Source organism: Nelumbo lutea, chromosome 4 (genome assembly GCF_056320005.1).
Source record: "Nelumbo lutea isolate HS-2025 chromosome 4, American lotus-T2T, whole genome shotgun sequence".
NCBI classification, from domain to species: Eukaryota; Viridiplantae; Streptophyta; class Magnoliopsida; order Proteales; family Nelumbonaceae; genus Nelumbo; species Nelumbo lutea.
In genome coordinates, this window is record NC_142687.1 from 52,592,223 (window position 1) to 52,619,093 (window position 26,871).

The 26,871-nt window shown below is 46.2% G+C and overlaps 52 non-coding genes and 4 pseudogenes across 52 annotated transcripts; all 56 read right to left on the reverse strand.

The window, feature by feature from the left end:
• Positions 1-187: 187 nt before the first annotated feature.
• LOC148859340 (5S ribosomal RNA) lies at positions 188-306 on the reverse strand. The gene has a single exon (XR_016097576.1). It is a non-coding gene; the product is annotated as a 5S ribosomal RNA (ribosomal RNA).
• Positions 307-664: 358 nt separating this feature from the next.
• On the reverse strand, positions 665-783 carry LOC148859341 (5S ribosomal RNA). Its single transcript, XR_016098062.1, has one exon. It is a non-coding gene; the product is annotated as a 5S ribosomal RNA (ribosomal RNA).
• A 359-nt stretch (positions 784-1,142) lies between these two features.
• LOC148859342 (5S ribosomal RNA) lies at positions 1,143-1,261 on the reverse strand. Its single transcript, XR_016095645.1, has one exon. It is a non-coding gene; the product is annotated as a 5S ribosomal RNA (ribosomal RNA).
• A 359-nt stretch (positions 1,262-1,620) lies between these two features.
• Positions 1,621-1,739, reverse strand: LOC148859343 (5S ribosomal RNA; annotated as a pseudogene).
• A 359-nt stretch (positions 1,740-2,098) lies between these two features.
• LOC148859344 (5S ribosomal RNA) lies at positions 2,099-2,217 on the reverse strand. The gene has a single exon (XR_016097578.1). It is a non-coding gene; the product is annotated as a 5S ribosomal RNA (ribosomal RNA).
• A 359-nt stretch (positions 2,218-2,576) lies between these two features.
• Positions 2,577-2,695, reverse strand: LOC148859345 (5S ribosomal RNA). The gene has a single exon (XR_016098353.1). It is a non-coding gene; the product is annotated as a 5S ribosomal RNA (ribosomal RNA).
• A 359-nt stretch (positions 2,696-3,054) lies between these two features.
• Positions 3,055-3,173, reverse strand: LOC148859346 (5S ribosomal RNA). Its single transcript, XR_016096101.1, has one exon. It is a non-coding gene; the product is annotated as a 5S ribosomal RNA (ribosomal RNA).
• A 359-nt stretch (positions 3,174-3,532) lies between these two features.
• On the reverse strand, positions 3,533-3,651 carry LOC148859347 (5S ribosomal RNA). The gene has a single exon (XR_016098354.1). It is a non-coding gene; the product is annotated as a 5S ribosomal RNA (ribosomal RNA).
• A 359-nt stretch (positions 3,652-4,010) lies between these two features.
• LOC148859348 (5S ribosomal RNA) lies at positions 4,011-4,129 on the reverse strand. The gene has a single exon (XR_016095917.1). It is a non-coding gene; the product is annotated as a 5S ribosomal RNA (ribosomal RNA).
• Positions 4,130-4,488: 359 nt separating this feature from the next.
• On the reverse strand, positions 4,489-4,607 carry LOC148859349 (5S ribosomal RNA). Its single transcript, XR_016098355.1, has one exon. It is a non-coding gene; the product is annotated as a 5S ribosomal RNA (ribosomal RNA).
• A 359-nt stretch (positions 4,608-4,966) lies between these two features.
• Positions 4,967-5,085, reverse strand: LOC148859350 (5S ribosomal RNA). Its single transcript, XR_016095850.1, has one exon. It is a non-coding gene; the product is annotated as a 5S ribosomal RNA (ribosomal RNA).
• A 359-nt stretch (positions 5,086-5,444) lies between these two features.
• LOC148859351 (5S ribosomal RNA) lies at positions 5,445-5,563 on the reverse strand. Its single transcript, XR_016097579.1, has one exon. It is a non-coding gene; the product is annotated as a 5S ribosomal RNA (ribosomal RNA).
• Positions 5,564-5,922: 359 nt separating this feature from the next.
• On the reverse strand, positions 5,923-6,041 carry LOC148859352 (5S ribosomal RNA). The gene has a single exon (XR_016097580.1). It is a non-coding gene; the product is annotated as a 5S ribosomal RNA (ribosomal RNA).
• A 358-nt stretch (positions 6,042-6,399) lies between these two features.
• LOC148859353 (5S ribosomal RNA) lies at positions 6,400-6,518 on the reverse strand. The gene has a single exon (XR_016098064.1). It is a non-coding gene; the product is annotated as a 5S ribosomal RNA (ribosomal RNA).
• Positions 6,519-6,877: 359 nt separating this feature from the next.
• On the reverse strand, positions 6,878-6,996 carry LOC148859354 (5S ribosomal RNA). The gene has a single exon (XR_016095646.1). It is a non-coding gene; the product is annotated as a 5S ribosomal RNA (ribosomal RNA).
• A 359-nt stretch (positions 6,997-7,355) lies between these two features.
• LOC148859355 (5S ribosomal RNA) lies at positions 7,356-7,474 on the reverse strand (annotated as a pseudogene).
• A 359-nt stretch (positions 7,475-7,833) lies between these two features.
• On the reverse strand, positions 7,834-7,952 carry LOC148859356 (5S ribosomal RNA). Its single transcript, XR_016097581.1, has one exon. It is a non-coding gene; the product is annotated as a 5S ribosomal RNA (ribosomal RNA).
• A 359-nt stretch (positions 7,953-8,311) lies between these two features.
• Positions 8,312-8,430, reverse strand: LOC148859357 (5S ribosomal RNA). Its single transcript, XR_016098356.1, has one exon. It is a non-coding gene; the product is annotated as a 5S ribosomal RNA (ribosomal RNA).
• Positions 8,431-8,789: 359 nt separating this feature from the next.
• Positions 8,790-8,908, reverse strand: LOC148859358 (5S ribosomal RNA). Its single transcript, XR_016096102.1, has one exon. It is a non-coding gene; the product is annotated as a 5S ribosomal RNA (ribosomal RNA).
• Positions 8,909-9,267: 359 nt separating this feature from the next.
• LOC148859359 (5S ribosomal RNA) lies at positions 9,268-9,386 on the reverse strand. The gene has a single exon (XR_016098357.1). It is a non-coding gene; the product is annotated as a 5S ribosomal RNA (ribosomal RNA).
• A 359-nt stretch (positions 9,387-9,745) lies between these two features.
• Positions 9,746-9,864, reverse strand: LOC148859360 (5S ribosomal RNA). The gene has a single exon (XR_016095918.1). It is a non-coding gene; the product is annotated as a 5S ribosomal RNA (ribosomal RNA).
• Positions 9,865-10,223: 359 nt separating this feature from the next.
• On the reverse strand, positions 10,224-10,342 carry LOC148859361 (5S ribosomal RNA). The gene has a single exon (XR_016098359.1). It is a non-coding gene; the product is annotated as a 5S ribosomal RNA (ribosomal RNA).
• A 359-nt stretch (positions 10,343-10,701) lies between these two features.
• Positions 10,702-10,820, reverse strand: LOC148859362 (5S ribosomal RNA). Its single transcript, XR_016098360.1, has one exon. It is a non-coding gene; the product is annotated as a 5S ribosomal RNA (ribosomal RNA).
• A 359-nt stretch (positions 10,821-11,179) lies between these two features.
• Positions 11,180-11,298, reverse strand: LOC148859363 (5S ribosomal RNA). Its single transcript, XR_016098362.1, has one exon. It is a non-coding gene; the product is annotated as a 5S ribosomal RNA (ribosomal RNA).
• Positions 11,299-11,657: 359 nt separating this feature from the next.
• LOC148859364 (5S ribosomal RNA) lies at positions 11,658-11,776 on the reverse strand. The gene has a single exon (XR_016098065.1). It is a non-coding gene; the product is annotated as a 5S ribosomal RNA (ribosomal RNA).
• Positions 11,777-12,135: 359 nt separating this feature from the next.
• Positions 12,136-12,254, reverse strand: LOC148859365 (5S ribosomal RNA). The gene has a single exon (XR_016098364.1). It is a non-coding gene; the product is annotated as a 5S ribosomal RNA (ribosomal RNA).
• A 359-nt stretch (positions 12,255-12,613) lies between these two features.
• LOC148859366 (5S ribosomal RNA) lies at positions 12,614-12,732 on the reverse strand. Its single transcript, XR_016098365.1, has one exon. It is a non-coding gene; the product is annotated as a 5S ribosomal RNA (ribosomal RNA).
• Positions 12,733-13,091: 359 nt separating this feature from the next.
• LOC148859367 (5S ribosomal RNA) lies at positions 13,092-13,210 on the reverse strand. The gene has a single exon (XR_016095851.1). It is a non-coding gene; the product is annotated as a 5S ribosomal RNA (ribosomal RNA).
• Positions 13,211-13,569: 359 nt separating this feature from the next.
• LOC148859368 (5S ribosomal RNA) lies at positions 13,570-13,688 on the reverse strand. Its single transcript, XR_016097582.1, has one exon. It is a non-coding gene; the product is annotated as a 5S ribosomal RNA (ribosomal RNA).
• Positions 13,689-14,047: 359 nt separating this feature from the next.
• Positions 14,048-14,166, reverse strand: LOC148859369 (5S ribosomal RNA). The gene has a single exon (XR_016098066.1). It is a non-coding gene; the product is annotated as a 5S ribosomal RNA (ribosomal RNA).
• A 359-nt stretch (positions 14,167-14,525) lies between these two features.
• LOC148859370 (5S ribosomal RNA) lies at positions 14,526-14,644 on the reverse strand. Its single transcript, XR_016098366.1, has one exon. It is a non-coding gene; the product is annotated as a 5S ribosomal RNA (ribosomal RNA).
• Positions 14,645-15,003: 359 nt separating this feature from the next.
• Positions 15,004-15,122, reverse strand: LOC148859371 (5S ribosomal RNA). The gene has a single exon (XR_016098031.1). It is a non-coding gene; the product is annotated as a 5S ribosomal RNA (ribosomal RNA).
• Positions 15,123-15,481: 359 nt separating this feature from the next.
• LOC148859372 (5S ribosomal RNA) lies at positions 15,482-15,600 on the reverse strand. Its single transcript, XR_016096564.1, has one exon. It is a non-coding gene; the product is annotated as a 5S ribosomal RNA (ribosomal RNA).
• A 359-nt stretch (positions 15,601-15,959) lies between these two features.
• Positions 15,960-16,078, reverse strand: LOC148859373 (5S ribosomal RNA). The gene has a single exon (XR_016095762.1). It is a non-coding gene; the product is annotated as a 5S ribosomal RNA (ribosomal RNA).
• Positions 16,079-16,437: 359 nt separating this feature from the next.
• LOC148859374 (5S ribosomal RNA) lies at positions 16,438-16,556 on the reverse strand. The gene has a single exon (XR_016098367.1). It is a non-coding gene; the product is annotated as a 5S ribosomal RNA (ribosomal RNA).
• Positions 16,557-16,915: 359 nt separating this feature from the next.
• Positions 16,916-17,034, reverse strand: LOC148859375 (5S ribosomal RNA). The gene has a single exon (XR_016095919.1). It is a non-coding gene; the product is annotated as a 5S ribosomal RNA (ribosomal RNA).
• A 359-nt stretch (positions 17,035-17,393) lies between these two features.
• LOC148859376 (5S ribosomal RNA) lies at positions 17,394-17,512 on the reverse strand. The gene has a single exon (XR_016098368.1). It is a non-coding gene; the product is annotated as a 5S ribosomal RNA (ribosomal RNA).
• A 359-nt stretch (positions 17,513-17,871) lies between these two features.
• LOC148859377 (5S ribosomal RNA) lies at positions 17,872-17,990 on the reverse strand. The gene has a single exon (XR_016096369.1). It is a non-coding gene; the product is annotated as a 5S ribosomal RNA (ribosomal RNA).
• Positions 17,991-18,349: 359 nt separating this feature from the next.
• On the reverse strand, positions 18,350-18,468 carry LOC148859378 (5S ribosomal RNA). The gene has a single exon (XR_016098369.1). It is a non-coding gene; the product is annotated as a 5S ribosomal RNA (ribosomal RNA).
• Positions 18,469-18,827: 359 nt separating this feature from the next.
• On the reverse strand, positions 18,828-18,946 carry LOC148859379 (5S ribosomal RNA). The gene has a single exon (XR_016095852.1). It is a non-coding gene; the product is annotated as a 5S ribosomal RNA (ribosomal RNA).
• A 359-nt stretch (positions 18,947-19,305) lies between these two features.
• On the reverse strand, positions 19,306-19,424 carry LOC148859380 (5S ribosomal RNA). Its single transcript, XR_016097583.1, has one exon. It is a non-coding gene; the product is annotated as a 5S ribosomal RNA (ribosomal RNA).
• Positions 19,425-19,783: 359 nt separating this feature from the next.
• On the reverse strand, positions 19,784-19,902 carry LOC148859381 (5S ribosomal RNA). The gene has a single exon (XR_016098067.1). It is a non-coding gene; the product is annotated as a 5S ribosomal RNA (ribosomal RNA).
• Positions 19,903-20,261: 359 nt separating this feature from the next.
• Positions 20,262-20,380, reverse strand: LOC148859382 (5S ribosomal RNA). Its single transcript, XR_016098372.1, has one exon. It is a non-coding gene; the product is annotated as a 5S ribosomal RNA (ribosomal RNA).
• A 359-nt stretch (positions 20,381-20,739) lies between these two features.
• Positions 20,740-20,858, reverse strand: LOC148859383 (5S ribosomal RNA). The gene has a single exon (XR_016098376.1). It is a non-coding gene; the product is annotated as a 5S ribosomal RNA (ribosomal RNA).
• Positions 20,859-21,217: 359 nt separating this feature from the next.
• LOC148859384 (5S ribosomal RNA) lies at positions 21,218-21,336 on the reverse strand. The gene has a single exon (XR_016098068.1). It is a non-coding gene; the product is annotated as a 5S ribosomal RNA (ribosomal RNA).
• Positions 21,337-21,695: 359 nt separating this feature from the next.
• On the reverse strand, positions 21,696-21,814 carry LOC148859385 (5S ribosomal RNA). Its single transcript, XR_016098379.1, has one exon. It is a non-coding gene; the product is annotated as a 5S ribosomal RNA (ribosomal RNA).
• Positions 21,815-22,173: 359 nt separating this feature from the next.
• LOC148859386 (5S ribosomal RNA) lies at positions 22,174-22,292 on the reverse strand. Its single transcript, XR_016098382.1, has one exon. It is a non-coding gene; the product is annotated as a 5S ribosomal RNA (ribosomal RNA).
• Positions 22,293-22,651: 359 nt separating this feature from the next.
• LOC148859387 (5S ribosomal RNA) lies at positions 22,652-22,770 on the reverse strand. The gene has a single exon (XR_016095853.1). It is a non-coding gene; the product is annotated as a 5S ribosomal RNA (ribosomal RNA).
• A 359-nt stretch (positions 22,771-23,129) lies between these two features.
• On the reverse strand, positions 23,130-23,248 carry LOC148859388 (5S ribosomal RNA; annotated as a pseudogene).
• Positions 23,249-23,607: 359 nt separating this feature from the next.
• On the reverse strand, positions 23,608-23,726 carry LOC148859389 (5S ribosomal RNA; annotated as a pseudogene).
• Positions 23,727-24,085: 359 nt separating this feature from the next.
• Positions 24,086-24,204, reverse strand: LOC148859390 (5S ribosomal RNA). Its single transcript, XR_016095647.1, has one exon. It is a non-coding gene; the product is annotated as a 5S ribosomal RNA (ribosomal RNA).
• Positions 24,205-24,563: 359 nt separating this feature from the next.
• Positions 24,564-24,682, reverse strand: LOC148859391 (5S ribosomal RNA). The gene has a single exon (XR_016098385.1). It is a non-coding gene; the product is annotated as a 5S ribosomal RNA (ribosomal RNA).
• Positions 24,683-25,041: 359 nt separating this feature from the next.
• On the reverse strand, positions 25,042-25,160 carry LOC148859392 (5S ribosomal RNA). The gene has a single exon (XR_016098388.1). It is a non-coding gene; the product is annotated as a 5S ribosomal RNA (ribosomal RNA).
• A 359-nt stretch (positions 25,161-25,519) lies between these two features.
• Positions 25,520-25,638, reverse strand: LOC148859393 (5S ribosomal RNA). Its single transcript, XR_016095854.1, has one exon. It is a non-coding gene; the product is annotated as a 5S ribosomal RNA (ribosomal RNA).
• Positions 25,639-25,997: 359 nt separating this feature from the next.
• On the reverse strand, positions 25,998-26,116 carry LOC148859394 (5S ribosomal RNA). The gene has a single exon (XR_016096699.1). It is a non-coding gene; the product is annotated as a 5S ribosomal RNA (ribosomal RNA).
• A 359-nt stretch (positions 26,117-26,475) lies between these two features.
• On the reverse strand, positions 26,476-26,594 carry LOC148859395 (5S ribosomal RNA). Its single transcript, XR_016098070.1, has one exon. It is a non-coding gene; the product is annotated as a 5S ribosomal RNA (ribosomal RNA).
• Between the last annotated feature and the right edge of the window lie 277 nt (positions 26,595-26,871).

Here is a 26,871-nt window from a genome sequence, read left to right on the forward strand (position 1 = left end):
GTAGGAATATCGCGGGGCCCACAATGCACGACGAATGCCAAAAGCCCGGTTTTGCACCGTTCCCATTCAGTAATGACGGTCGTTCCGCAAATGGTCCGAGTATCCGGCACGTTGTTTCCAGTTGTCTCGCCGAAACGACATATGGAATTTGCAAATAGTATATCAAAAATAAAATATTAATAAAATTGGGGTGCAACACGAGGACTTCCCAGGAGGTCACCCATCCTAGTACTACTCTCGCCCAAGCACGCTTAACTTCGGAGTTCTGATGGGATACGGTGCATTAGTGCTGGTATGATAGCACCCGTTTGCTTCTGTTCGCTTTAATCTTTATGCACTCATTATCTTAATCACCTCCGTTAATTCTTTCAGATTTGAAAAAACGGTGTATAAAACTTTCCTCCCTTGGTTACCGTGCACAAGCTCCCAGGTGAGCGGAGTTATTCCTTTCTAGATCTGCCGCATCCCCGGATAAATGTAGTAATATCGCGGGGCCCACAATGCACGACGAATGCCAAAAGCCCGGTTTTGCACCGTTCCCATTCAGTAATGACGGTCGTTCCGCAAATGGTCCGAGTATCCGGCACGTTGTTTCCAGTTGTCTCGCCGAAACGACATATGGAATTTGCAAATAGTATATCAAAAATAAAATATTAATAAAATTGGGGTGAAACAAGAGGACTTCCCAGGAGGTCACCCATCCTAATACTACTCTCGCCCAAGCACGCTTAACTTCGGAGTTCTGATGGGATCCGGTGCATTAGTGCTGGTATGATCGCACCCGTTTGCTTCTTGTTCGTTTTAATCTTTATGCACTCATTATCTTGCTCCCCTCCGTTAATTCTTTCAGATTTGAAAAAACGGTATATGCAACTTTCCTCCCTTGGTTACCGTGCAGAAGCTCCCAGGTGAGCGGAGTTATTCCTTTCTAGATCTGCCGCATCCCCGGATAAATGTAGTAATATCGCGGGGCCCACAATGCACGACGAATGCCAAAAGCCCGGTTTTGCACCGTTCCCATTCAGTAATGACGGTCGTTCCGCAAATGGTCCGAGTATCCGGCACGTTGTTTCCAGTTGTCTCGCCGAAACGACATATGGAATTTGCAAATAGTATATCAAAAATAAAATATTAATAAAATTGGGGTGCAACACGAGGACTTCCCAGGAGGTCACCCATCGTAGTACTACTCTCGCCCAAGCACGCTTAACTTCGGAGTTCTGATGGGATCCGGTGCATTAGTGCTGGTATGATCGCACCCGTTTGCTTCTTGTTCGTTTTAATCTTTATGCACTCATTATCTTGCTCCCCTCCGTTAATTCTTTCAGATTTGAAAAAACGGTATATGCAACTTTCCTCCCTTGGTTACCGTGCACAAGCTCCCAGGTGAGCGGAGTTATTCCTTTCTAGATCTGCCGCATCCCCGGATAAATGTAGTAATATCGCGGGGCCCACAATGCACGACGAATGCCAAAAGCCCGGTTTTGCACCGTTCCCATTCAGTAATGACGGTCGTTCCGCAAATGGTCCGAGTATCCGGCACGTTGTTTCCAGTTGTCTCGCCGAAACGACATATGGAATTTGCAAATAGTATATCAAAAATAAAATATTAATAAAATTGGGGTGCAACACGAGGACTTCCCAGGAGGTCACCCATCCTAGTACTACTCTCGCCCAAGCACGCTTAACTTTGGAGTTCTGATGGGATACGGTGCATTAGTGCTGGTATGATAGCACTCGTTTGCTTCTTGTTCGCTTTAATCTTTATGCACTCATTATCTTGCTCCCCTCCGTTAATTCTTTCAGATTTGAAAAAACGGTGTATAAAACTTTCCTCCCTTGGTTACCGTGCACAAGCTCCCAGGTGAGCGGAGTTATTCCTTTATAGATCTGCCGCATCCCCGGATAAATGTAGTAATATCGCGGGGCACACAATGCACGACGAATGCCAAAAGCCCGGTTTTGCACCGTTCCCATTCAGTAATGACGGTCGTTCCGCAAATGGTCCGAGTATCCGGCACGTTGTTTCCAGTTGTCTCGCCGAAACGACATATGGAATTTGCAAATAGTATATCAAAAATAAAATATTAATAAAATTGGGGTGCAACACGAGGACTTCCCAGGAGGTCACCCATCCTAGTACTACTCTCGCCCAAGCACGCTTAACTTCGGAGTTCTGATGGGATACGGTGCATTAGTGCTGGTATGATAGCACCCGTTTGCTTCTTGTTCGCTTTAATCTTTATGCACTCATTATCTTAATCCCCTCCGTTAATTCTTTCAGATTTGAAAAAACGGTGTATAAAACTTTCCTCCCTTGGTTACCGTGCACAAGCTCCCAGGTGAGCGGAGTTATTCCTTTCTAGATCTGCCGCATCCCCGGATAAATGTAGTAATATCGCGGGGCCCACAATGCACGACGAATGCCAAAAGCCCGGTTTTGCACCGTTCCCATTCAGTAATGACGGTCGTTCCGCAAATGGTCCGAGTATCCGGCACGTTGTTTCCAGTTGTCTCGCCGAAACGACATATGGAATTTGCAAATAGTATATCAAAAATAAAATATTAATAAAGTTGGGGTGCAACACGAGGACTTCCCAGGAGGTCACCCATCCTAGTACTACTCTCGCCCAAGCACGCTTAACTTCGGAGTTCTGATGGGATCCGGTGCATTAGTGCTGGTATGATCGCACCCGTTTGCTTCTTGTTCGTTTTAATCTTTATGCACTCATTATCTTGCTCCCCTCCGTTAATTCTTTCAGATTTGAAAAAACGGTATATGCAACTTTCCTCCCTTGGTTACCGTGCACAAGCTCCCAGGTGAGCGGAGTTATTCCTTTCTAGATCTGCCGCATCCCCGGATAAATGTAGTAATATCGCGGGGCCCACAATGCACGACGAATGCCAAAAGCCCGGTTTTGCACCGTTCCCATTCAGTAATGACGGTCGTTCCGCAAATGGTCCGAGTATCCGGCACGTTGTTTCCAGTTGTCTCGCCGAAACGACATATGGAATTTGCAAATAGTATATAAAAAATAAAATATTAATAAAATTGGGCTGCAACACGAGGACTTCCCAGGAGGTCACCCATCCTAGTACTACTCTCGCCCAAGCACGCTTAACTTCGGAGTTCTGATGGGATCCGGTGCATTAGTGCTGGTATGATCGCACCCGTTTGCTTCTTGTTCGCTTTAATCTTTATGCACTCATTATCTTGCTCCCCTCCGTTAATTCTTTCAGATTTGAAAAAACGGTGTATGCAACTTTCCTCCCTTGGTGACCGTGCACAAGCTCCCAGGTGAGCGGAGTTATTCCTTTCTAGATCTGCCGCATCCCCGGATAAATGTAGTAATATCGCGGGGCCCACAATGCACGACGAATGCCAAAAGCCCGGTTTTGCACCGTTCCCATTCAGTAATGACGGTCGTTCCGCAAATGGTCCGAGTATCCGGCACGTTGTTTCCAGTTGTCTCGCCGAAACGACATATGGAATTTGCAAATAGTATATCAAAAATAAAATATTAATAAAATTGGGGTGCAACACGAGGACTTCCCAGGAGGTCACCCATCCTAGTACTACTCTCGCCCAAGCACGCTTAACTTCGGAGTTCTGATGGGATCCGGTGCATTAGTGCTGGTATGATCGCACCCGTTTGCTTCTTGTTCGCTTTAATCTTTATGCACTCATTATCTTGCTCCCCTCCGTTAATTCTTTCAGATTTGAAAAAACGGTGTATGCAACTTTCCTCCCTTGGTAACCGTGCACAAGCTCCCAGGTGAGCGGAGTTATTCCTTTCTAGATCTGCCGCATACCCGGATAAATGTAGTAATATCGCGGGGCCCACAATGCACGACGAATGCCAAAAGCCCGGTTTTGCACCGTTCCCATTCAGTAATGACGGTCGTTCCGCAAATGGTCCGAGTATCCGGCACGTTGTTTCCAGTTGTCTCGCCGAAACGACATATGGAATTTGCAAATAGTATATCAAAAATAAAATATTAATAAAATTGGGGAGCAACACGAGGACTTCCCAGGAGGTCACCCATCCTAGTACTACTCTCGCCCAAGCACGCTTAACTTCGGAGTTCTGATGGGATCCGGTGCATTAGTGCTGGTATGATCGCACCCGTTTGCTTCTTGTTCGTTTTAATCTTTATGCACTCATTATCTTGCTCCCCTCCGTTAATTCTTTCAGATTTGAAAAAACGGTATATGCAACTTTCCTCCCTTGGTTACCGTGCACAAGCTCCCAGGTGAGCGGAGTTATTCCTTTCTAGATCTGCCGCATCCCCGGATAAATGTAGTAATATCGCGGGGCCCAGAATGCACGACGAATGCCAAAAGCCCGGTTTTGCACCGTTCCCATTCAGTAATGACGGTCGTTCCGCAAATGGTGCGAGTATCCGGCACGTTGTTTCCAGTTGTCTCGCCGAAACGACATATGGAATTTGCAAATAGTATATCAAAAATAAAATATTAATAAAATTGGGGTGCAACACGAGGACTTCCCAGGAGGTCACCCATCCTAGTACTACTCTCGCCCAAGCACGCTTAACTTCGGAGTTCTGATGGGATCCGGTGCATTAGTGCTGGTATGATCGCACCCGTTTGCTTCTTGTTCGTTTTAATCTTTATGCACTCATTATCTTGCTCCCCTCCGTTAATTCTTTCAGATTTGAAAAAACGGTATATGCAACTTTCCTCCCTTGGTTACCGTGCACAAGCTCCCAAGTGAGCGGAGTTATTCCTTTCTAGATCTGCCGCATCCCCGGATAAATGTAGTAATATCGCGGGGCCCACAATGCACGACGAATGCCAAAAGCCCGGTTTTGCACCGTTCCCATTCAGTAATGACGGTCGTTCCGCAAATGGTGCGAGTATCCGGCACGTTGTTTCCAGTTGTCTCGCCGAAACGACATATGGAATTTGCAAATAGTATATCAAAAATAAAATATTAATAAAATTGGGGTGCAACACGAGGACTTCCCAGGAGGTCACCCATCCTAATACTACTCTCGCCCAAGCACGCTTAACTTCGGAGTTCTGATGGGATCCGGTGCATTAGTGCTGGTATGATCGCACCCGTTTGCTTCTTGTTCGTTTTAATCTTTATGCACTCATTATCTTGCTCCCCTCCGTTAATTCTTTCAGATTTGAAAAAACGGTATATGCAACTTTCCTCCCTTGGTTACCGTGCACAAGCTCCCAGGTGAGCGGAGTTATTCCTTTCTAGATCTGCCGCATCCCCGGATAAATGTAGTAATATCGCGGGGCCCACAATGCACGACGAATGCCAAAAGCCCGGTTTTGCACCGTTCCCATTCAGTAATGACGGTCGTTCCGCAAATGGTCCGAGTATCCGGCACGTTGTTTCCAGTTGTCTCGCCGAAACGACATATGGAATTTGCAAATAGTATATCAAAAATAAAATATTAATAAAATTGGGGTGCAACACGAGGACTTCCCAGGAGGTCACCCATCCTAGTACTACTCTCGCCCAAGCACGCTTAACTTCGGAGTTCTGATGGGATACGGTGCATTAGTGCTGGTATGATAGCACCCGTTTGCTTCTTGTTCGCTTTAATCTTTATGCACTCATTATCTTGCTCCCCTCCGTTAATTCTTTCAGATTTGAAAAAACGGTGTATAAAACTTTCCTCCCTTGGTTACCATGCACAAGCTCCCAGGTGAGCGGAGTTATTCCTTTCTAGATCTGCCGCATCCCCGGATAAATGTAGTAATATCGCGGGGCCCACAATGCACGACGAATGCCAAAAGCCCGGTTTTGCACCGTTCCCATTCAGTAATGACGGTCGTTCCGCAAATGGTCCGAGTATCCGGCACGTTGTTTCCAGTTGTCTCGCCGAAACGACATATGGAATTTGCAAATAGTATATCAAAAATAAAATATTAATAAAATTGGGGTGCAACACGAGGACTTCCCAGGAGGTCACCCATCCTAGTACTACTCTCGCCCAAGCACGCTTAACTTCGGAGTTCTGATGGGATACGGTGCATTAGTGCTGGTATGATAGCACCCGTTTGCTTCTGTTCGCTTTAATCTTTATGCACTCATTATCTTAATCACCTCCGTTAATTCTTTCAGATTTGAAAAAACGGTGTATAAAACTTTCCTCCCTTGGTTACCGTGCACAAGCTCCCAGGTGAGCGGAGTTATTCCTTTCTAGATCTGCCGCATCCCCGGATAAATGTAGTAATATCGCGGGGCCCACAATGCACGACGAATGCCAAAAGCCCGGTTTTGCACCGTTCCCATTCAGTAATGACGGTCGTTCCGCAAATGGTCCGAGTATCCGGCACGTTGTTTCCAGTTGTCTCGCCGAAACGACATATGGAATTTGCAAATAGTATATCAAAAATAAAATATTAATAAAATTGGGGTGAAACAAGAGGACTTCCCAGGAGGTCACCCATCCTAATACTACTCTCGCCCAAGCACGCTTAACTTCGGAGTTCTGATGGGATCCGGTGCATTAGTGCTGGTATGATCGCACCCGTTTGCTTCTTGTTCGTTTTAATCTTTATGCACTCATTATCTTGCTCCCCTCCGTTAATTCTTTCAGATTTGAAAAAACGGTATATGCAACTTTCCTCCCTTGGTTACCGTGCAGAAGCTCCCAGGTGAGCGGAGTTATTCCTTTCTAGATCTGCCGCATCCCCGGATAAATGTAGTAATATCGCGGGGCCCACAATGCACGACGAATGCCAAAAGCCCGGTTTTGCACCGTTCCCATTCAGTAATGACGGTCGTTCCGCAAATGGTCCGAGTATCCGGCACGTTGTTTCCAGTTGTCTCGCCGAAACGACATATGGAATTTGCAAATAGTATATCAAAAATAAAATATTAATAAAATTGGGGTGCAACACGAGGACTTCCCAGGAGGTCACCCATCGTAGTACTACTCTCGCCCAAGCACGCTTAACTTCGGAGTTCTGATGGGATCCGGTGCATTAGTGCTGGTATGATCGCACCCGTTTGCTTCTTGTTCGTTTTAATCTTTATGCACTCATTATCTTGCTCCCCTCCGTTAATTCTTTCAGATTTGAAAAAACGGTATATGCAACTTTCCTCCCTTGGTTACCGTGCACAAGCTCCCAGGTGAGCGGAGTTATTCCTTTCTAGATCTGCCGCATCCCCGGATAAATGTAGTAATATCGCGGGGCCCACAATGCACGACGAATGCCAAAAGCCCGGTTTTGCACCGTTCCCATTCAGTAATGACGGTCGTTCCGCAAATGGTCCGAGTATCCGGCACGTTGTTTCCAGTTGTCTCGCCGAAACGACATATGGAATTTGCAAATAGTATATCAAAAATAAAATATTAATAAAATTGGGGTGCAACACGAGGACTTCCCAGGAGGTCACCCATCCTAGTACTACTCTCGCCCAAGCACGCTTAACTTTGGAGTTCTGATGGGATACGGTGCATTAGTGCTGGTATGATAGCACTCGTTTGCTTCTTGTTCGCTTTAATCTTTATGCACTCATTATCTTGCTCCCCTCCGTTAATTCTTTCAGATTTGAAAAAACGGTGTATAAAACTTTCCTCCCTTGGTTACCGTGCACAAGCTCCCAGGTGAGCGGAGTTATTCCTTTATAGATCTGCCGCATCCCCGGATAAATGTAGTAATATCGCGGGGCACACAATGCACGACGAATGCCAAAAGCCCGGTTTTGCACCGTTCCCATTCAGTAATGACGGTCGTTCCGCAAATGGTCCGAGTATCCGGCACGTTGTTTCCAGTTGTCTCGCCGAAACGACATATGGAATTTGCAAATAGTATATCAAAAATAAAATATTAATAAAATTGGGGTGCAACACGAGGACTTCCCAGGAGGTCACCCATCCTAGTACTACTCTCGCCCAAGCACGCTTAACTTCGGAGTTCTGATGGGATACGGTGCATTAGTGCTGGTATGATAGCACCCGTTTGCTTCTTGTTCGCTTTAATCTTTATGCACTCATTATCTTAATCCCCTCCGTTAATTCTTTCAGATTTGAAAAAACGGTGTATAAAACTTTCCTCCCTTGGTTACCGTGCACAAGCTCCCAGGTGAGCGGAGTTATTCCTTTCTAGATCTGCCGCATCCCCGGATAAATGTAGTAATATCGCGGGGCCCACAATGCACGACGAATGCCAAAAGCCCGGTTTTGCACCGTTCCCATTCAGTATTGACGGTCGTTCCGCAAATGGTCCGAGTATCCGGCACGTTGTTTCCAGTTGTCTCGCCGAAACGACATATGGAATTTGCAAATAGTATATCAAAAATAAAATATTAATAAAGTTGGGGTGCAACACGAGGACTTCCCAGGAGGTCACCCATCCTAGTACTACTCTCGCCCAAGCACGCTTAACTTCGGAGTTCTGATGGGATCCGGTGCATTAGTGCTGGTATGATCGCACCCGTTTGCTTCTTGTTCGTTTTAATCTTTATGCACTCATTATCTTGCTCCCCTCCGTTAATTCTTTCAGATTTGAAAAAACGGTATATGCAACTTTCCTCCCTTGGTTACCGTGCACAAGCTCCCAGGTGAGCGGAGTTATTCCTTTCTAGATCTGCCGCATCCCCGGATAAATGTAGTAATATCGCGGGGCCCACAATGCACGACGAATGCCAAAAGCCCGGTTTTGCACCGTTCCCATTCAGTAATGACGGTCGTTCCGCAAATGGTCCGAGTATCCGGCACGTTGTTTCCAGTTGTCTCGCCGAAACGACATATGGAATTTGCAAATAGTATATCAAAAATAAAATATTAATAAAATTGGGCTGCAACACGAGGACTTCCCAGGAGGTCACCCATCCTAGTACTACTCTCGCCCAAGCACGCTTAACTTCGGAGTTCTGATGGGATCCGGTGCATTAGTGCTGGTATGATCGCACCCGTTTGCTTCTTGTTCGCTTTAATCTTTATGCACTCATTATCTTGCTCCCCTCCGTTAATTCTTTCAGATTTGAAAAAACGGTGTATGCAACTTTCCTCCCTTGGTGACCGTGCACAAGCTCCCAGGTGAGCGGAGTTATTCCTTTCTAGATCTGCCGCATCCCCGGATAAATGTAGTAATATCGCGGGGCCCACAATGCACGACGAATGCCAAAAGCCCGGTTTTGCACCGTTCCCATTCAGTAATGACGGTCGTTCCGCAAATGGTCCGAGTATCCGGCACGTTGTTTCCAGTTGTCTCGCCGAAACGACATATGGAATTTGCAAATAGTATATCAAAAATAAAATATTAATAAAATTGGGGTGCAACACGAGGACTTCCCAGGAGGTCACCCATCCTAGTACTACTCTCGCCCAAGCACGCTTAACTTCGGAGTTCTGATGGGATCCGGTGCATTAGTGCTGGTATGATCGCACCCGTTTGCTTCTTGTTCGCTTTAATCTTTATGCACTCATTATCTTGCTCCCCTCCGTTAATTCTTTCAGATTTGAAAAAACGGTGTATGCAACTTTCCTCCCTTGGTAACCGTGCACAAGCTCCCAGGTGAGCGGAGTTATTCCTTTCTAGATCTGCCGCATACCCGGATAAATGTAGTAATATCGCGGGGCCCACAATGCACGACGAATGCCAAAAGCCCGGTTTTGCACCGTTCCCATTCAGTAATGACGGTCGTTCCGCAAATGGTCCGAGTATCCGGCACGTTGTTTCCAGTTGTCTCGCCGAAACGACATATGGAATTTGCAAATAGTATATCAAAAATAAAATATTAATAAAATTGGGGAGCAACACGAGGACTTCCCAGGAGGTCACCCATCCTAGTACTACTCTCGCCCAAGCACGCTTAACTTCGGAGTTCTGATGGGATCCGGTGCATTAGTGCTGGTATGATCGCACCCGTTTGCTTCTTGTTCGTTTTAATCTTTATGCACTCATTATCTTGCTCCCCTCCGTTAATTCTTTCAGATTTGAAAAAACGGTATATGCAACTTTCCTCCCTTGGTTACCGTGCACAAGCTCCCAGGTGAGCGGAGTTATTCCTTTCTAGATCTGCCGCATCCCCGGATAAATGTAGTAATATCGCGGGGCCCAGAATGCACGACGAATGCCAAAAGCCCGGTTTTGCACCGTTCCCATTCAGTAATGACGGTCGTTCCGCAAATGGTGCGAGTATCCGGCACGTTGTTTCCAGTTGTCTCGCCGAAACGACATATGGAATTTGCAAATAGTATATCAAAAATAAAATATTAATAAAATTGGGGTGCAACACGAGGACTTCCCAGGAGGTCACCCATCCTAGTACTACTCTCGCCCAAGCACGCTTAACTTCGGAGTTCTGATGGGATCCGGTGCATTAGTGCTGGTATGATCGCACCCGTTTGCTTCTTGTTCGCTTTAATCTTTATGCACTCATTATCTTGCTCACCTCCGTTAATTCTTTCAGTTTTGAAAAAACGGTGTATGCAACTTTCCTCCCTTGGTGACCGTGCACAAGCTCCCAGGTGAGCGGAGTTATTCCTTTCTAGATCTGCCGCATCCCCGGATAAATGTAGTAATATCGCGGGGCCCACAATGCACGACGAATGCCAAAAGCCCGGTTTTGCACCGTTCCCATTCAGTAATGACGGTCGTTCCGCAAATGGTCCGAGTATCCGGCACGTTGTTTCCAGTTGTCTCGCCGAAACGACATATGGAATTTGCAAATAGTATATCAAAAATAAAATATTAATAAAATTGGGGTGCAACACGAGGACTTCCCAGGAGGTCACCCATCCTAGTACTACTCTCGCCCAAGCACGCTTAACTTCGGAGTTCTGATGGGATCCGGTGCATTAGTGCTGGTATGATCGCACCCGTTTGCTTCTTGTTCGTTTTAATCTTTATGCACTCATTATCTTGCTCCCCTCCGTTAATTCTTTCAGATTTGAAAAAACGGTATATGCAACTTTCCTCCCTTGGTAACCGTGCACAAGCTCCCAGGTGAGCGGAGTTATTCCTTTCTAGATCTGCCGCATCCCCGGATAAATGTAGTAATATCGCGGGGCCCACAATGCACGACGAATGCCAAAAGCCCGGTTTTGCACCGTTCCCATTCAGTAATGACGGTCGTTCCGAAAATGGACCGAGTATCCGGCACGTTGTTTCCAGTTGTCTCGCCGAAACGACATATGGAATTTGCAAATAGTATATCAAAAATAAAATATTAATAAAATTGGGGTGCAACACGAGGACTTCCCAGGAGGTCACCCATCCTAGTACTACTCTCGCCCAAGCACGCTTAACTTCGGAGTTCTGATGGGATCCGGTGCATTAGTGCTGGTATGATCGCACCCGTTTGCTTCTTGTTCGTTTTAATCTTTATGCACTCATTATCTTGCTCCCCTCCGTTAATTCTTTCAGATTTGAAAAAACGGTATATGCAACTTTCCTCCCTTGGTTACCGTGCACAAGCTCCCAGGTGAGCGGAGTTATTCCTTTCTAGATCTGCCGCATCCCCGGATAAATGTAGTAATATCGCGGGGCCCACAATGCACGACGAATGCCAAAAGCCCGGTTTTGCACCGTTCCCATTCAGTAATGACAGTCGTTCCGCAAATGGTCCGAGTATCCGGCACGTTGTTTCCAGTTGTCTCGCCGAAACGACATATGGAATTTGCAAATAGTATATCAAAAATAAAATATTAATAAAATTGGGGTGAAACAAGAGGACTTCCCAGGAGGTCACCCATCCTAATACTACTCTCGCCCAAGCACGCTTAACTTCGGAGTTCTGATGGGATCCGGTGCATTAGTGCTGGTATGATCGCACCCGTTTACTTCTTGTTCGTTTTAATCTTTATGCACTCATTATCTTGCTCCCCTCCGTTAATTCTTTCAGATTTGAAAAAACGGTATATGCAACTTTCCTCCCTTGGTTACCGTGCACAAGCTCCCAGGTGAGCGGAGTTATTCCTTTCTAGATCTGCCGCATCCCCGGATAAATGTAGTAATATCGCGGGGCCCACAATGCACGACGAATGCCAAAAGCCCGGTTTTGCACCGTTCCCATTCAGTAATGACGGACGTTCCGCAAATGGTCCGAGTATCCGGCACGTTGTTTCCAGTTGTCTCGCCGAAACGACATATGGAATTTGCAAATAGTATATCAAAAATAAAATATTAATAAAGTTGGGGTGCAACACGAGGACTTCCCAGGAGGTCACCCATCCTAGTACTACTCTCGCCCAAGCACGCTTAACTTCGGAGTTCTGATGGGATCCGGTGCATTAGTGCTGGTATGATCGCACCCGTTTGCTTCTTGTTCGTTTTAATCTTTATGCACTCATTATCTTTCTCCCCTCCGTTAATTCTTTCAGATTTGAAAAAACGGTATATGCAACTTTCCTCCCTTGGTTACCGTGCACAAGCTCCCAGGTGAGCGGAGTTATTCCTTTCTAGATCTGCCGCATCCCCGGATAAATGTAGTAATATCGCGGGGCCCACAATGCACGACGAATGCCAAAAGCCCGGTTTTGCACCGTTCCCATTCAGTAATGACGGTCGTTCCGCAAATGGTCCGAGTATCCGGCACGTTGTTTCCAGTTGTCTCGCCGAAACGACATATGGAATTTGCAAATAGTATATCAAAAATAAAATATTAATAAAATTGGGGTGCAACACGAGGACTTCCCAGGAGGTCACCCATCCTAGTACTACTCTCGCCCAAGCACGCTTAACTTCGGAGTTCTGATGGGATCCGGTGCATTAGTGCTGGTATGATCGCACCCGTTTGCTTCTTGTTCGCTTTAATCTTTATGCACTCATTATCTTGCTCCCCTCCGTTAATTCTTTCAGATTTGAAAAAACGGTGTATGCAACTTTCCTCCCTTGGTGACCGTGCACAAGCTCCCAGGTGAGCGGAGTTATTCCTTTCTAGATCTGCCGCATCCCCGGATAAATGTAGTAATATCGCGGGGCCCACAATGCACGACGAATGCCAAAAGCCCGGTTTTGCACCGTTCCCATTCAGTAATGACGGTCGTTCCGCAAATGGTGCGAGTATCCGGCACGTTGTTTCCAGTTGTCTCGCCGAAACGACATATGGAATTTGCAAATAGTATATCAAAAATAAAATATTAATAAAATTGGGGTGCAACACGAGGACTTCCCAGGAGGTCACCCATCCTAATACTACTCTCGCCCAAGCACGCTTAACTTCGGAGTTCTGATGGGATCCGGTGCATTAGTGCTGGTATGATCGCACCCGTTTGCTTCTTGTTCGTTTTAATCTTTATGCACTCATTATCTTGCTCCCCTCCGTTAATTCTTTCAGATTTGAAAAAACGGTATATGCAACTTTCCTCCCTTGGTTACCGTGCAGAAGCTCCCAGGTGAGCGGAGTTATTCCTTTCTAGATCTGCCGCATCCCCGGATAAATGTAGTAATATCGCGGGGCCCACAATGCACGACGAATGCCAAAAGCCCGGTTTTGCACCGTTCCCATTCAGTAATGACGGTCGTTCCGCAAATGGTCCGAGTATCCGGCACGTTGTTTCCAGTTGTCTCGCCGAAACGACATATGGAATTTGCAAATAGTATATCAAAAATAAAATATTAATAAAATTGGGGTGCAACACGAGGACTTCCCAGGAGGTCACCCATCCTAGTACTACTCTCGCCCAAGCACGCTTAACTTCGGAGTTCTGATGGGATACGGTGCATTAGTGCTGGTATGATAGCACCCGTTTGCTTCTTGTTCGCTTTAATCTTTATGCACTCATTATCTTGCTCCCCTCCGTTAATTCTTTCAGATTTGAAAAAACGGTGTATAAAACTTTCCTCCCTTGGTTACCATGCACAAGCTCCCAAGTGAGCGGAGTTATTCCTTTCTAGATCTGCCGCATCCCCGGATAAATGTAGTAATATCGCGGGGCCCACAATGCACGACGAATGCCAAAAGCCCGGTTTTGCACCGTTCCCATTCAGTAATGACGGTCGTTCCGCAAATGGTCCGAGTATCCGGCACGTTGTTTCCAGTTGTCTCGCCGAAACGACATATGGAATTTGCAAATAGTATATCAAAAATAAAATATTAATAAAATTGGGGTGAAACAAGAGGACTTCCCAGGAGGTCACCCATCCTAATACTACTCTCGCCCAAGCACGCTTAACTTCGGAGTTCTGATGGGATCCGGTGCATTAGTGCTGGTATGATCGCACCCGTTTGCTTCTTGTTCGTTTTAATCTTTATGCACTCATTATCTTGCTCCCCTCCGTTAATTCTTTCAGATTTGAAAAAACGGTATATGCAACTTTCCTCCCTTGGTTACCGTGCAGAAGCTCCCAGGTGAGCGGAGTTATTCCTTTCTAGATCTGCCGCATCCCCGGATAAATGTAGTAATATCGCGGGGCCCACAATGCACGACGAATGCCAAAAGCCCGGTTTTGCACCGTTCCCATTCAGTAATGACGGTCGTTCCGCAAATGGTCCGAGTATCCGGCACGTTGTTTCCAGTTGTCTCGCCGAAACGACATATGGAATTTGCAAATAGTATATCAAAAATAAAATATTAATAAAATTGGGGTGCAACACGAGGACTTCCCAGGAGGTCACCCATCCTAGTACTACTCTCGCCCAAGCACGCTTAACTTCGGAGTTCTGATGGGATCCGGTGCATTAGTGCTGGTATGATCGCACCCGTTTGCTTCTTGTTCGTTTTAATCTTTATGCACTCATTATCTTGCTCCCCTCCGTTAATTCTTTCAGATTTGAAAAAACGGTATATGCAACTTTCCTCCCTTGGTTACCGTGCACAAGCTCCCAGGTGAGCGGAGTTATTCCTTTCTAGATCTGCCGCATCCCCGGATAAATGTAGTAATATCGCGGGGCCCACAATGCACGACGAATGCCAAAAGCCCGGTTTTGCACCGTTCCCATTCAGTAATGACGGTCGTTCCGCAAATGGTCCGAGTATCCGGCACGTTGTTTCCAGTTGTCTCGCCGAAACGACATATGGAATTTGCAAATAGTATATCAAAAATAAAATATTAATAAAATTGGGGTGCAACACGAGGACTTCCCAGGAGGTCACCCATCCTAGTACTACTCTCGCCCAAGCACGCTTAACTTCGGAGTTCTGATGGGATACGGTGCATTAGTGCTGGTATGATAGCACTCGTTTGCTTCTTGTTCGCTTTAATCTTTATGCACTCATTATCTTGCTCCCCTCCGTTAATTCTTTCAGATTTGAAAAAACGGTGTATAAAACTTTCCTCCCTTGGTTACCGTGCACAAGCTCCCAGGTGAGCGGAGTTATTCCTTTATAGATCTGCCGCATCCCCGGATAAATGTAGTAATATCGCGGGGCACACAATGCACGACGAATGCCAAAAGCCCGGTTTTGCACCGTTCCCCTTCAGTAATGACGGTCGTTCCGCAAATGGTCCGAGTATCCGGCACGTTGTTTCCAGTTGTCTCGCCGAAACGACATATGGAATTTGCAAATAGTATATCAAAAATAAAATATTAATAAAATTGGGGTGCAACACGAGGACTTCCCAGGAGGTCACCCATCCTAGTACTACTCTCGCCCAAGCACGCTTAACTTCGGAGTTCTGATGGGATTCGGTGCATTAGTGCTGGTATGATCGCACCCGTTTGCTTCTTGTTCGTTTTAATCTTTATGCACTCATTATCTTGCTCCCCTCCGTTAATTCTTTCAGATTTGAAAAAACGGTATATGCAACTTTCCTCCCTTGGTTACCATGCACAAGCTCCCAGGTGAGCGGAGTTATTCCTTTCTAGATCTGCCCCATCCCCGGATAAATGTAGTAATATCGCGGGGCCCACAATGCACGACGAATGCCAAAAGCCCGGTTTTGCACCGTTCCCATTCAGTAATGACAGTCGTTCCGCAAATGGTCCGAGTATCCGGCACGTTGTTTCCAGTTGTCTCGCCGAAACGACATATGGAATTTGCAAATAGTATATCAAAAATAAAATATTAATAAAATTGGGGTGCAACACGAGGACTTCCCAGGAGGTCACCCATCCTAGTACTACTCTCGCCAAAGCACGCTTAACTTCGGAGTTCTGATGGGATCCGGTGCATTAGTGCTTGTATGATCGCACCCGTTTTCTTCTTGTTCGCTTTAATCTTTATGCACTCACTATCTTGCTCCCCTCCATTAATTCTTTCAGACTTGAAAAAACGGTGTATGCAACTTTCCTCCCTTGGTAACCGTGCACAAGCTCCCAGGTGAGCGGAGTTATTCCTTTCTAGATCTGCCGCATCCCCGGATAAATGTAGTAATATCGCGGGGCCCACAATGCACGACGAATGCCAAAAGCCCGGTTTTGCACCGTTCCCATTCAGTAATGACGGTCGTTCCGCAAATGGTCCGAGTATCCGGCACGTTGTTTCCAGTTGTCTCGCCGAAACGACATATGGAATTTGCAAATAGTATATCAAAAATAAAATATTAATAAAATTGGGGTGCAACACGAGGACTTCCCAGGAGGTCACCCATCCTAGTACTACTCTCGCCCAAGCACGCTTAACTTCGGAGTTCTGATGGGATCCGGTGCATTAGTGCTGGTATGATCGCACCCGTTTGCTTCTTGTTCGCTTTAATCTTTATGCACTCATTATCTTGCTCCCCTCCGTTAATTCTTTCAGATTTGAAAAAACGGTGTATGCAACTTTCCTCCCTTGGTAACCGTGCACAAGCTCCCAGGTGAGCGGAGTTATTCCTTTCTAGATCTGCCGCATCCCCGGATAAATGTAGTAATATCGCGGGGCCCACAATGCACGACGAATGCCAAAAGCCCGGTTTTGCACCGTTCCCATTCAGTAATGACGGTCGTTCCGCAAATGGTCCGAGTATCCGGCACGTTGTTTCCAGTTGTCTCGCCGAAACGACATATGGAATTTGCAAATAGTATATCAAAAATAAAATATTAATAAAATTGGGGAGCAACACGAGGACTTCCCAGGAGGTCACCCATCCTAGTACTACTCTCGCCCAAGCACGCTTAACTTCGGAGTTCTGATGGGATCCGGTGCATTAGTGCTGGTATGATCGCACCCGTTTGCTTCTTGTTCGTTTTAATCTTTATGCACTCATTATCTTGCTCCCCTCCGTTAATTCTTTCAGATTTGAAAAAACGGTATATGCAACTTTCCTCCCTTGGTTACCGTGCACAAGCTCCCAGGTGAGCGGAGTTATTCCTTTCTAGATCTGCCGCATCCCCGGATAAATGTAGTAATATCGCGGGGCCCACAATGCACGACGAATGCCAAAAGCCCGGTTTTGCACCGTTCCCATTCAGTAATGACGGTCGTTCCGCAAATGGTGCGAGTATCCGGCACGTTGTTTCCAGTTGTCTCGCCGAAACGACATATGGAATTTGCAAATAGTATATCAAAAATAAAATATTAATAAAATTGGGGTGCAACACGAGGACTTCCCAGGAGGTCACCCATCCTAGTACTACTCTCGCCCAAGCACGCTTAACTTCGGAGTTCTGATGGGATCCGGTGCATTAGTGCTGGTATGATCGCACCCGTTTGCTTCTTGTTCGCTTTAATCTTTATGCACTCATTATCTTGCTCACCTCCGTTAATTCTTTCAGTTTTGAAAAAACGGTGTATGCAACTTTCCTCCCTTGGTGACCGTGCACAAGCTCCCAGGTGAGCGGAGTTATTCCTTTCTAGATCTGCCGAATCCCCGGATAAATGTAGTAATATCGCGGGGCCCACAATGCACGACGAATGCCAAAAGCCCGGTTTTGCACCGTTCCCATTCAGTAATGACGGTCGTTCCGCAAATGGTCCGAGTATCCGGCACGTTGTTTCCAGTTGTCTCGCCGAAACGACATATGGAATTTGCAAATAGTATATCAAAAATAAAATATTAATAAAATTGGGGTGCAACACGAGGACTTCCCAGGAGGTCACCCATCCTAGTACTACTCTCGCCCAAGCACGCTTAATTTCGGAGTTCTGATGGGATCCGGTGCATTAGTGCTGGTATGATCGCACCCGTTTGCTTCTTGTTCGTTTTAATCTTTATGCACTCATTATCTTGCTCCCCTCCGTTAATTCTTTCAGATTTGAAAAAACGGTATATGCAACTTTCCTCCCTTGGTTACCGTGCACAAGCTCCCAGGTGAGCGGAGTTATTCCTTTCTAGATCTGCCGCATCCCCGGATAAATGTAGTAATATCGCGGGGCCCACAATGCACGACGAATGCCAAAAGCCCGGTTTTGCACCGTTCCCATTCAGTAATGACGGTCGTTCCGCAAATGGTCCGAGTATCCGGCACGTTGTTTCCAGTTGTCTCGCCGAAACGACATATGGAATTTGCAAATAGTATATCAAAAATAAAATATTAATAAAATTGGGGTGCAACACGAGGACTTCCCAGGAGGTCACCCATCCTAGTACTACTCTCGCCCAAGCACGCTTAACTTCGGAGTTCTGATGGGATCCGGTGCATTAGTGCTGGTATGATCGCACCCGTTTGCTTCTTGTTCGCTTTAATCTTTATGCACTCATTATCTTGCTCCCCTCCGTTAATTCTTTCAGATTTGAAAAAACGGTGTATGCAACTTTCCTCCCTTGGTGACCGTGCACAAGCTCCCAGGTGAGCGGAGTTATTCCTTTCTAGATCTGCCGCATCCCCGGATAAATGTAGTAATATCGCGGGGCCCACAATGCACGACGAATGCCAAAAGCCCGGTTTTGCACCGTTCCCATTCAGTAATGACGGTCGTTCCGCAAATGGTGCGAGTATCCGGCACGTTGTTTCCAGTTGTCTCGCCGAAACGACATATGGAATTTGCAAATAGTATATCAAAAATAAAATATTAATAAAATTGGGGTGCAACACGAGGACTTCCCAGGAGGTCACCCATCCTAATACTACTCTCGCCCAAGCACGCTTAACTTCGGAGTTCTGATGGGATCCGGTGCATTAGTGCTGGTATGATCGCACCCGTTTGCTTCTTGTTCGTTTTAATCTTTATGCACTCATTATCTTGCTCCCCTCCGTTAATTCTTTCAGATTTGAAAAAACGGTATATGCAACTTTCCTCCCTTGGTTACCGTGCAGAAGCTCCCAGGTGAGCGGAGTTATTCCTTTCTAGATCTGCCGCATCCCCGGATAAATGTAGTAATATCGCGGGGCCCACAATGCACGACGAATGCCAAAAGCCCGGTTTTGCACCGTTCCCATTCAGTAATGACGGTCGTTCCGCAAATGGTCCGAGTATCCGGCACGTTGTTTCCAGTTGTCTCGCCGAAACGACATATGGAATTTGCAAATAGTATATCAAAAATAAAATATTAATAAAATTGGGGTGCAACACGAGGACTTCCCAGGAGGTCACCCATCCTAGTACTACTCTCGCCCAAGCACGCTTAACTTCGGAGTTCTGATGGGATACGGTGCATTAGTGCTGGTATGATAGCACCCGTTTGCTTCTTGTTCGCTTTAATCTTTATGCACTCATTATCTTGCTCCCCTCCGTTAATTCTTTCAGATTTGAAAAAACGGTGTATAAAACTTTCCTCCCTTGGTTACCATGCACAAGCTCCCAGGTGAGCGGAGTTATTCCTTTCTAGATCTGCCGCATCCCCGGATAAATGTAGTAATATCGCGGGGCCCACAATGCACGACGAATGCCAAAAGCCCGGTTTTGCACCGTTCCCATTCAGTAATGACGGTCGTTCCGCAAATGGTCCGAGTATCCGGCACGTTGTTTCCAGTTGTCTCGCCGAAACGACATATGGAATTTGCAAATAGTATATCAAAAATAAAATATTAATAAAATTGGGGTGAAACAAGAGGACTTCCCAGGAGGTCACCCATCCTAATACTACTCTCGCCCAAGCACGCTTAACTTCGGAGTTCTGATGGGATCCGGTGCATTAGTGCTGGTATGATCGCACCCGTTTGCTTCTTGTTCGTTTTAATCTTTATGCACTCATTATCTTGCTCCCCTCCGTTAATTCTTTCAGATTTGAAAAAACGGTATATGCAACTTTCCTCCCTTGGTTACCGTGCAGAAGCTCCCAGGTGAGCGGAGTTATTCCTTTCTAGATCTGCCGCATCCCCGGATAAATGTAGTAATATCGCGGGGCCCACAATGCACGACGAATGCCAAAAGCCCGGTTTTGCACCGTTCCCATTCAGTAATGACGGTCGTTCCGCAAATGGTCCGAGTATCCGGCACGTTGTTTCCAGTTGTCTCGCCGAAACGACATATGGAATTTGCAAATAGTATATCAAAAATAAAATATTAATAAAATTGGGGTGCAACACGAGGACTTCCCAGGAGGTCACCCATCCTAGTACTACTCTCGCCCAAGCACGCTTAACTTCGGAGTTCTGATGGGATCCGGTGCATTAGTGCTGGTATGATCGCACCCGTTTGCTTCTTGTTCGTTTTAATCTTTATGCACTCATTATTTTGCTCCCCTCCGTTAATTCTTTCAGATTTGAAAAAACGGTATATGCAACTTTCCTCCCTTGGTAACCGTGCACAAGCTCCCAGGTGAGCGGAGTTATTCCTTTCTAGATCTGCCGCATCCCCGGATAAATGTAGTAATATCGCGGGGCCCACAATGCACGACGAATGCCAAAAGCCCGGTTTTGCACCGTTCCCATTCAGTAATGACGGTCGTTCCGCAAATGGTCCGAGTATCCGGCACGTTGTTTCCAGTTGTCTCGCCGAAACGACATATGGAATTTGCAAATAGTATATCAAAAATAAAATATTAATAAAATTGGGGTGCAACACGAGGACTTCCCAGGAGGTCACCCATCCTAGTACTACTCTCGCCCAAGCACGCTTAACTTCGGAGTTCTGATGGGATCCGGTGCATTAGTGCTGGTATGATCGCACCCGTTTGCTTCTTGTTCGTTTTAATCTTTATGCACTCATTATCTTGCTCCCCTCCGTTAATTCTTTCAGATTTGAAAAAACGGTATATGCAACTTTCCTCCCTTGGTTACCGTGCACAAGCTCCCAGGTGAGCGGAGTTATTCCTTTCTAGATCTGCCGCATCCCCGGATAAATGTAGTAATATCGCGGGGCCCACAATGCACGACGAATGCCAAAAGCCCGGTTTTGCACCGTTCCCATTCAGTAATGACAGTCGTTCCGCAAATGGTCCGAGTATCCGGCACGTTGTTTCCAGTTGTCTCGCCGAAACGACATATGGAATTTGCAAATAGTATATCAAAAATAAAATATTAATAAAATTGGGGTGAAACAAGAGGACTTCCCAGGAGGTCACCCATCCTAATACTACTCTCGCCCAAGCACGCTTAACTTCGGAGTTCTGATGGGATCCGGTGCATTAGTGCTGGTATGATCGCACCCGTTTACTTCTTGTTCGTTTTAATCTTTATGCACTCATTATCTTGCTCCCCTCCGTTAATTCTTTCAGATTTGAAAAAACGGTATATGCAACTTTCCTCCCTTGGTTACCGTGCACAAGCTCCCAGGTGAGCGGAGTTATTCCTTTCTAGATCTGCCGCATCCCCGGATAAATGTAGTAATATCGCGGGGCCCACAATGCACGACGAATGCCAAAAGCCCGGTTTTGCACCGTTCCCATTCAGTAATGACGGACGTTCCGCAAATGGTCCGAGTATCCGGCACGTTGTTTCCAGTTGTCTCGCCGAAACGACATATGGAATTTGCAAATAGTATATCAAAAATAAAATATTAATAAAGTTGGGGTGCAACACGAGGACTTCCCAGGAGGTCACCCATCCTAGTACTACTCTCGCCCAAGCACGCTTAACTTCGGAGTTCTGATGGGATCCGGTGCATTAGTGCTGGTATGATCGCACCCGTTTGCTTCTTGTTCGTTTTAATCTTTATGCACTCATTATCTTGCTCCCCTCCGTTAATTCTTTCAGATTTGAAAAAACGGTATATGCAACTTTCCTCCCTTGGTTACCGTGCACAAGCTCCCAGGTGAGCGGAGTTATTCCTTTCTAGATCTGCCGCATCCCCGGATAAATGTAGTAATATCGCGGGGCCCACAATGCACGACGAATGCCAAAAGCCCGGTTTTGCACCGTTCCCATTCAGTATTGACGGTCGTTCCGCAAATGGTCCGAGTATCCGGCACGTTGTTTCCAGTTGTCTCGCCGAAACGACATATGGAATTTGCAAATAGTATATCAAAAATAAAATATTAATAAAATTGGGGTGCAACACGAGGACTTCCCAGGAGGTCACCCATCCTAGTACTACTCTCGCCCAAGCACGCTTAACTTCGGAGTTCTGATGGGATCCGGTGCATTAGTGCTGGTATGATCGCACCCGTTTGCTTCTTGTTCGCTTTAATCTTTATGCACTCATTATCTTGCTCCCCTCCGTTAATTCTTTCAGATTTGAAAAAACGGTGTATGCAACTTTCCTCCCTTGGTGACCGTGCACAAGCTCCCAGGTGAGCGGAGTTATTCCTTTCTAGATCTGCCGCATCCCCGGATAAATGTAGTAATATCGCGGGGCCCACAATGCACGACGAATGCCAAAAGCCCGGTTTTGCACCGTTCCCATTCAGTAATGACGGTCGTTCCGCAAATGGTGCGAGTATCCGGCACGTTGTTTCCAGTTGTCTCGCCGAAACGACATATGGAATTTGCAAATAGTATATCAAAAATAAAATATTAATAAAATTGGGGTGCAACACGAGGACTTCCCAGGAGGTCACCCATCCTAATACTACTCTCGCCCAAGCACGCTTAACTTCGGAGTTCTGATGGGATCCGGTGCATTAGTGCTGGTATGATCGCACCCGTTTGCTTCTTGTTCGTTTTAATCTTTATGCACTCATTATCTTGCTCCCCTCCGTTAATTCTTTCAGATTTGAAAAAACGGTATATGCAACTTTCCTCCCTTGGTTACCGTGCAGAAGCTCCCAGGTGAGCGGAGTTATTCCTTTCTAGATCTGCCGCATCCCCGGATAAATGTAGTAATATCGCGGGGCCCACAATGCACGACGAATGCCAAAAGCCCGGTTTTGCACCGTTCCCATTCAGTAATGACGGTCGTTCCGCAAATGGTCCGAGTATCCGGCACGTTGTTTCCAGTTGTCTCGCCGAAACGACATATGGAATTTGCAAATAGTATATCAAAAATAAAATATTAATAAAATTGGGGTGCAACACGAGGACTTCCCAGGAGGTCACCAATCCTAGTACTACTCTCGCCCAAGCACGCTTAACTTCGGAGTTCTGATGGGATACGGTGCATTAGTGCTGGTATGATAGCACCCGTTTGCTTCTTGTTCGCTTTAATCTTTATGCACTCATTATCTTGCTCCCCTCCGTTAATTCTTTCAGATTTGAAAAAACGGTGTATAAAACTTTCCTCCCTTGGTTACCATGCACAAGCTCCCAGGTGAGCGGAGTTATTCCTTTCTAGATCTGCCGCATCCCCGGATAAATGTAGTAATATCGCGGGGCCCACAATGCACGACGAATGCCAAAAGCCCGGTTTTGCACCGTTCCCATTCAGTAATGACGGTCGTTCCGCAAATGGTCCGAGTATCCGGCACGTTGTTTCCAGTTGTCTCGCCGAAACGACATATGGAATTTGCAAATAGTATATCAAAAATAAAATATTAATAAAATTGGGGTGAAACAAGAGGACTTCCCAGGAGGTCACCCATCCTAATACTACTCTCGCCCAAACACGCTTAACTTCGGAGTTCTGATGGGATCCGGTGCATTAGTGCTGGTATGATCGCACCCGTTTGCTTCTTGTTCGTTTTAATCTTTATGCACTCATTATCTTGCTCCCCTCCGTTAATTCTTTCAGATTTGAAAAAACGGTATATGCAACTTTCCTCCCTTGGTTACCGTGCAGAAGCTCCCAGGTGAGCGGAGTTATTCCTTTCTAGATCTGCCGCATCCCCGGATAAATGTAGTAATATCGCGGGGCCCACAATGCACGACGAATGCCAAAAGCCCGGTTTTGCACCGTTCCCATTCAGTAATGACGGTCGTTCCGCAAATGGTCCGAGTATCCGGCACGTTGTTTCCAGTTGTCTCGCCGAAACGACATATGGAATTTGCAAATAGTATATCAAAAATAAAATATTAATAAAATTGGGGTGCAACACGAGGACTTCCCAGGAGGTCACCCATCGTAGTACTACTCTCGCCCAAGCACGCTTAACTTCGGAGTTCTGATGGGATCCGGTGCATTAGTGCTGGTATGATCGCACCCGTTTGCTTCTTGTTCGTTTTAATCTTTATGCACTCATTATCTTGCTCCCCTCCGTTAATTCTATCAGATTTGAAAAAACGGTATATGCAACTTTCCTCCCTTGGTTACCGTGCACAAGCTCCCAGGTGAGCGGAGTTATTCCTTTCTAGATCTGCCGCATCCCCGGATAAATGTAGTAATATCGCGGGGCCCACAATGCACGACGAATGCCAAAAGCCCGGTTTTGCACCGTTCCCATTCAGTAATGACGGTCGTTCCGCAAATGGTCCGAGTATCCGGCACGTTGTTTCCAGTTGTCTCGCCGAAACGACATATGGAATTTGCAAATAGTATATCAAAAATAAAATATTAATAAAATTGGGGTGCAACACGAGGACTTCCCAGGAGGTCACCCATCCTAGTACTACTCTCGCCCAAGCACGCTTAACTTCGGAGTTCTGATGGGATCCGGTGCATTAGTGCTGGTATGATCGCACCCGTTTGCTTCTTGTTCGTTTTAATCTTTATGCACTCATTATCTTGCTCCCCTCCGTTAATTCTTTCAGATTTGAAAAAACGGTATATGCAACTTTCCTCCCTTGGTTACCGTGCACAAGCTCCCAGGTGAGCGGAGTTATTCCTTTCTAGATCTGCCGCATCCCCGGATAAATGTAGTAATATCGCGGGGCCCACAATGCACGACGAATGCCAAAAGCCCGGTTTTGCACCGTTCCCATTCAGTAATGACGGTCGTTCCGCAAATGGTCCGAGTATCCGGCACGTTGTTTCCAGTTGTCTCGCCGAAACGACATATGGAATTTGCAAATAGTATATCAAAAATAAAATATTAATAAAATTGGGGTGCAACACGAGGACTTCCCAGGAGGTCACCCATCCTAGTACTACTCTCGCCCAAGCACGCTTAACTTCGGAGTTCTGATGGGATCCGGTGCATTAGTGCTGGTATGATCGCACCCGTTTGCTTCTTGTTCGCTTTAATCTTTATGCACTCATTATCTTGCTCCCCTCCGTTAATTCTTTCAGATTTGAAAAAACGGTGTATGCAACTTTCCTCCCTTGGTGACCGTGCACAAGCTCCCAGGTGAGCGGAGTTATTCCTTTCTAGATCTGCCGCATCCCCGGATAAATGTAGTAATATCGCGGGGCCCACAATGCACGACGAATGCCAAAAGCCCGGTTTTGCACCGTTCCCATTCAGTAATGACGGTCGTTCCGCAAATGGTGCGAGTATCCGGCACGTTGTTTCCAGTTGTCTCGCCGAAACGACATATGGAATTTGCAAATAGTATATCAAAAATAAAATATTAATAAAATTGGGGTGCAACACGAGGACTTCCCAGGAGGTCACCCATCCTAATACTACTCTCGCCCAAGCACGCTTAACTTCGGAGTTCTGATGGGATCCGGTGCATTAGTGCTGGTATGATCGCACCCGTTTGCTTCTTGTTCGTTTTAATCTTTATGCACTCATTATCTTGCTCCCCTCCGTTAATTCTTTCAGATTTGAAAAAACGGTATATGCAACTTTCCTCCCTTGGTTACCGTGCAGAAGCTCCCAGGTGAGCGGAGTTATTCCTTTCTAGATCTGCCGCATCCCCGGATAAATGTAGTAATATCGCGGGGCCCACAATGCACGACGAATGCCAAAAGCCCGGTTTTGCACCGTTCCCATTCAGTAATGACGGTCGTTCCGCAAATGGTCCGAGTATCCGGCACGTTGTTTCCAGTTGTCTCGCCGAAACGACATATGGAATTTGCAAATAGTATATCAAAAATAAAATATTAATAAAATTGGGGTGCAACACGAGGACTTCCCAGGAGGTCACCCATCCTAGTACTACTCTCGCCCAAGCACGCTTAACTTCGGAGTTCTGATGGGATACGGTGCATTAGTGCTGGTATGATCGCACCCGTTTGCTTCTTGTTCGCTTTAATCTTTATGCACTCATTATCTTGCTCCCCTCCGTTAATTCTTTCAGATTTGAAAAAACGGTGTATAAAACTTTCCTCCCTTGGTTACCATGCACAAGCTCCCAGGTGAGCGGAGTTATTCCTTTCTAGATCTGCCGCATCCCCGGATAAATGTAGTAATATCGCGGGGCCCACAATGCACGACGAATGCCAAAAGCCCGGTTTTGCACCGTTCCCATTCAGTAATGACGGTCGTTCCGCAAATGGTCCGAGTATCCGGCACGTTGTTTCCAGTTGTCTCGCCGAAACGACATATGGAATTTGCAAATAGTATATCAAAAATAAAATATTAATAAAATTGGGGTGAAACAAGAGGACTTCCCAGGAGGTCACCCATCCTAATACTACTCTCGCCCAAGCACGCTTAACTTCGGAGTTCTGATGGGATCCGGTGCATTAGTGCTGGTATGATCGCACCCGTTTGCTTCTTGTTCGTTTTAATCTTTATGCACTCATTATCTTGCTCCCCTCCGTTAATTCTTTCAGATTTGAAAAAACGGTATATGCAACTTTCCTCCCTTGGTTACCGTGCACAAGCTCCCAGGTGAGCGGAGTTATTCCTTTCTAGATCTGCCGCATCCCCGGATAAATGTAGTAATATCGCGGGGCCCACAATGCACGACGAATGCCAAAAGCCCGGTTTTGCACCGTTCCCATTCAGTAATGACGGTCGTTCCGCAAATGGTCCGAGTATCC